Source organism: Cucurbita pepo, unplaced genomic scaffold, assembly GCF_057944985.1.
Source record: "Cucurbita pepo subsp. pepo isolate OVF unplaced genomic scaffold, ASM5794498v1 scafford_3, whole genome shotgun sequence".
Lineage (NCBI taxonomy): Eukaryota > Viridiplantae > Streptophyta > Magnoliopsida > Cucurbitales > Cucurbitaceae > Cucurbita > Cucurbita pepo.
In genome coordinates, this window is record NW_028257908.1 from 480,003 (window position 1) to 486,212 (window position 6,210).

Sequence of the window (6,210 nt, forward strand, 5' to 3'; positions counted from 1 at the left end):
TTATAACAAAATACTTATAAAAATCACTTAATATTTCATACGGTAAGTCTATTGTTTAATATAGAAATTACCTATAGCAAATATTTTTTTTAATTTAAAAATATGGAGGGAACATATGGTAAAAAATTTTATATTTAAAAACAAAAAGAAGATAAAAATTATAAAAATGTATAAGTATGCATTATATATATCTACAACTATACATCCATATACATATATACAAATATTCTTTAATTTATTTAGATCCGTCGGTAAGTCAATCAATATTGTTTAAGACTACACGTTCTTGAATTTTTCATACATTGAGTAATATCAAATTGTAAATAAAATAATCAAAATTATTATTAAAAATTAAATAACTAACTACGACTTCAGGACATAAATCTCAACCGTAAAACAATGCTAGACGTAAATGAAACAAGGATACATAAGTTATAACCTTACATATAAGCCCTATTCTCACTATAGCATGAAGCATGAAGTAAACAAGGTGATTGCTTGCTTTGAAGTAGTGAATTGGCTCCTATATGGCATATCAAACATGTTTGGGGTATATTTAAACTTAACATGGTCAAAGAACGAAATGGCTCCTATATGGCATATCAAACATGTTTGGGGTATATTTAAACTTAACATGGTCAAAGAATGAAATGGCTCCTATATGGCATATCAAACATGTTTGGGGTATATTTAAACTTAACATGGTCAAAGAATCATCTCAAGTTAGTCTCATGATCTATGTCTTCAAACATACTCGGTTCTATCATAACATTTATTGTGATGTCCCACATTGGTTGGGAAGGAGAATAAAACACCATTTATAAGGGTGTGGAAACCTCCCCCTAACAAACGCGTTTTAAAGCCTCGAGGGGAAGCTCGAAAGGGAAAGCCCAAAGAGAAAAATATCTACTAGTGGTGAATTTGGGGCGTTACAAATGGTATCAGAGCTAGACATCGGACAATGTGCCTGCCTTTTCGCTATTCCCCGAAGGGGGTAAACACAAGACGGTGTGCCAGTAAGAACGATGGGCCCCGAAGGGGGGTGGATTGTAATGCCCCACATTGGTTGGGGAGGATGTGGAAACCTTCCCCTAGCAGACATGTTTTAAAGCTAAAGCCTTGAGGGGAAGCCGGAAAGGAAAAGCCTCAAGAGCACAATATCTATCTGCTTTACATTTATATTTTAAATTCTAAGCAAACCATGTGAACCATGTGATACTAGCATACGAGTTTTAAAGCCTTGAGGGGAAGCCCGAAATGAAAAGCCCAAAGAGGACAATATTGTGGGACGTTACATTTATATTTTAAATTCTAAGAAAACCATAAGATACCCACCTATAACGCTTAAAGAGAACTCAACCTGACTACTTGCTTAAGTATGCTTAGAACCTCATCTAGCATGATTTCATAGCTCCAATTTGCATCAAAACTCTCAAAGAGTTCTAGTCAGCCATGTACTCATTCATATAATATTGGGCAACTTTTTAGTATGGCACCTAATTTTCCCAAGAGACTTGCTCACATTTTGCAAGCTCACGAATTCAAAAGAAATATTTTGGCCCCGTTCATTGCTTGAAAATCATTGATGCCTTTCTCAACACACTATTTATCGAAATTACACTACAACACCAAAATATTAGCACTCCGGCACATCTCTAAAGCTTGTTAATTTCTTGAATGGTGATGCTGATTGGTAGCGTGTAGGTCTCGACCTGCAAAAAAAAAAATTAATTGTTGTACACTCTTTTTTGAGATAGAAGGTTCAAATCCTACACCATATAATTGTTGTACTAAAAAAAATTACACATTTAGTGATACGAAACAAGGTGTGATAATCATGCTACAAAAACTTCATTGTGGACGACAAGTACCATAAATGTTTGGATTTAGGAGGTTTCATTGTACTTTTCAATTTTAGGTTATTATTTTTAAGGTTTTAAGTTACCGTTACTTACTAGTCATTATCGTATTTATAGTTATTATCGTATTTATAGTTATTATCGTATTTATGAGCACGAGAGTTACAACCTTTTCAAGGCTATAAATAATTTGCATATTTTTGCTTTGGTAGGAAGATTTTTTATATTAAAATGAAAGTTGCATGTTCTGTTTTTTAAGGCATAAGGTCGTCCCTTTGCATTTCTTGTATTGAGATTCGGATGCTAGAGTTTTCTAAGCAGTTTTGGTCGAGCTCTCTTTTAGAGTGATTCGAATAAGGAGTTTAAAAACAAAGGAATAATGTTAATATGACAATATCAAAATTATGAATTAAAAAGTTTCCATATTCTAGAATCTCATTTGGAGATAATTAAATAAGTTGATGTATTGATTATTTTCTTTCCATGCCATTTTAATGAAAAATTATGATAAAAAATTAACTATTTAATTAAAAATTGATAGAACTATTTTAGTTTAATTGTTTTTTAAAAATTTAAGTGAGTGTGTAACACCTGAGAGTCTCACAATAATTAGATACCCAATTTTTCCTTTAAAGTTTAAAATTACAGGATTTTATTGAAAGTCTTACCTGCCGAATTACAAAATTATTTAAAAAGAAAAACACTTAGAAAAATATAAAAGATAATAGTAAAAACTCAAAATAAATAAATAAAGTCAACGTTCGAGGGACATTTTGGTCATTTTAGCCTCCCAGGTATCACGTAGAAACTCTCGTGGATGCTCCATGAAACCTACTAAGAATGTTGTAGAAGTTAGGTTTGGAAAATTGTACGGTACAAATCCGTAAAAAAAAAAAAAAAAAAAAAAAAAAGAAAGATTGAGAGGTAAAGGTTTGGAGTTTTTAGTTGAGGTTTTTCTCTAGATCCAAAAGATTGATGTAGAATTAGATCCTGAAATTTGAGTATGTTCTTCTCGAAAGAATTTTGCAAAACTTTCGTGGAGTGGTCCGGAGTTGAATAGAACTGGAAGGTGGAGTTCCAACTATCCTCAAGAAATGGTGAGCTTTTTATTTTAGACCAATTTTGCATGCATTTTCCATCTCGAAATCATTAATGAAATTGAAACATAAATAATCTTGTTAGGAGAAATATTTGTAGGGATTAGAGGATATGCTAGAATACGAGATATAAACCTTAGATAGTTAGAAGGTAATAGCCTAAAAATAATAATAATAATAATAAATAATAATGAAATAAAAATATAAAAATAATTATAAAAAAATAGTTAAAAAATAATAATAATAATAAATAAATAAATAAACAAAAAAAACAACTTTTCCCCTACTCCACTAACCCTCTGTCGCCCCCACAATTATCCCTACTCAACCCATCCTTAGGCTAGAAAGTATTACTGAAAAGAAAAAAAAAAAACTAAAAAACAATAATGGTTAGATTTACTTGAGAAAAAAAACATAATGGCTTTTACCAATGAGATTCACAGTAGATTTATGTGAAGATATATCTGATCAATAAAGTATATATTAAATCTTCATTTTCTTTTATCCATCTTTTTTAGAAATCACAACCAATTATAATTAGATTTTCCTTCCATTATTACAATGGTCAAAGTTTGAGTTAGAAACTAAATGTCAATAATTTACACGATCCTAGTAAATCAGGTCAGATTAGTTATTAGATTAAATTTTTATCCGTAGCCAAATGAATAGATTAAAAATAGAATGACCAATAAAACTTCTGAATAGGAAACATTGAGATAAAGGAAAGATTTGGAAACAGGATCCACGACAGAATTAAAAGGAAACAGATAAACAAAAAAATTAGGGAATTAAGAAATTAGGGAATTAAAAACCACAAACTATACATAGATAGAAAGGTAAATACAGAAGGTAAATACAGAGAGGAGTAAAGGCGAGAATAACTTGAAATAGCTATATCTACTTTCTTATACAAAAGTAACCATGAAATATAAGACTTTTAATAAAAATATAATTATTTGATGTTGACACGTGCCCCGTGGTTCTGCACGTGTCATATATATTGATATGTGTGAATTGTCTATGGATCGATATGCTTCTTATATGTTATGTATATGTTATAATATATGAATTGTATGATAATAATTACAGTACAATGTGTAAAAGGATATGTTTGAGATAGGATATGAGAAGGATGCACAAAACGAAATGTAGCGATAGGAGTAAAATACGTTCATGAAACGTTGAGGTTAGGTTAAATACCGTAGTGATATGGATAAGAGATATTGATGGAAGAATACGGTTAGGTTACGGGTAGAAAGGGATAGGTTTGTGATAGATTGATAGAACAATAGCGTTAGGATTGATAGAACGATAGCGTTAGGATACGTTCTTGTGATGATATGACTAAGGTACGTTCACGTAATGATATGTCTATGATAGAAATAAGAACGTTAAGTCTATGATAAGTTAGAGAACGATAAGACTACGAAGTGTTTACGTTATGACTTGTTTATAATATGATACATTGTGATGCAATATGTCATGGTATGATGTGTATATGATGAAATGTTATGTTAAAAGCATAGAACGTTATGTTAGGTCTCTTAAATTGTGTGTATACAGCATGATATGAATGACATGAAATCACGATAAATGGCATGAAATATAACACCGTTAGAATTATGTATGATTTGAGATGATTTGAGAACTGAAGAATGAGAAACGATATGATATGAATGATGAACGATATCTGAAACGATATGAAAAATGATGTGATATGTACATAATGCTAGCGGTGTTGTATTAAAGGATAATGAAAATGGAAAAGTTTTGGGACCTTATGCATTAGGTGTGCTCATGCATTTGGGAGGATACCCCTATCCCATCACGAGGGTATGGACGTGTACATCTAATGGCAGGACAACGGTCGTTATGCTTTGCATAGCGCTGCCATGACGGTTACTAGTTCTAGCGGGTGTCCGGCCTAAGGGGCTCCCAGAGTATGCCCACCGGATAAGAAAAGTGGTCCAGTGGTGTGCTAACTAGCTGGTGAGCCCATACTCGCACGTATGGGCTGTGTGTAGAGTATATGGTACACGTTCAAAATTACCCGTTAGGGCAGCACCGTAAGAAAAACGGAATGAAAGATAGATCCCATCGTCTCATTGCATGTAATTGTTGCATTTAACCCCAATAGTGGGGTCACTTACTGAGTATTTCTTTAAATACTCAAGCCATGTGCTTCTACATTTTTCAGGTTAAGGCAAGGCCTTCCTGTACGACTGACGACGACATCGCAATTCGAGACCATGACACATGCGTAGGATAGTGGTATTTATTTTCTTAGACATAGCTAGAATAGGATGTTTTTAACTTAAACTCTTATTCATTTTATTTAGTCTTTTGTTGTGTCATTTTAAGAATGTTTTCTAAACATGTAAGTCCATGATTGTGTTTTAAGATAAAGGTTATGTTTTATGAAATTTAAAAGAAGTCTTCCGCATTCAATGTTTATGGTACGTATACAGTAGCGACCTTAAATTAAGTAGAAAATTTCGAGTCGTTACATAGAATATGCATGTTTAGGACACTAGAAGGGTAATTTGGATGAGAATGCTATTTATATTAAGAAAAATTACTAAAATGCCCCTAGGATGAGGATTTACGCTGCGTGATGATTTAAATACTTTTCACTATGCTAGAAAATAGATTGGGATACTGTAGTTTGTGCTTCAAGCAACAAATGGACGTTATCTCCTCGTTGAGCTTGAATGAATTCATGATATATTATGCTTAGCTTCAAGTGATCGATTGTGTGTTCTCCTTGTAAAGTGTGTTTATCTGCGCATAGTTAAGACTAGGGCGCTAGAGTCAAGCTAGTTAGATGATGACCTAGATCAAGACGCATCCAGTAGACTGAAAACCCTAGGATCATGAGCAGTGATCAACTGTCTAAACCCTAGTGCTTCCAGACTAAGAAAGATTTGAGGAGTTAGAATAGAGATTCCTAAGTTGAAAGTTTGTGTTAAGTCACATTGCCTCTTTAGGAACCTAGTAGACCTCTTTGGAACCTAAGAATGACCAAGACATGTCTAGTTTGTGAATGTTCTATGGTCCCATTGCTGATGTCCCGTCACCGTCAGGTATGTCATGCGTAAGATAAAAAAAAGAAACATCATTGATTGGGTATGTTGTTACTGCATGGTCATTATAAAATATGACTCATAATTGAATTTTGACACCATTTACTATATTACAGTTAACTAAATTATTGTTGCCTTAATTCTATGTTTATTATAATGTAGAATATGTTA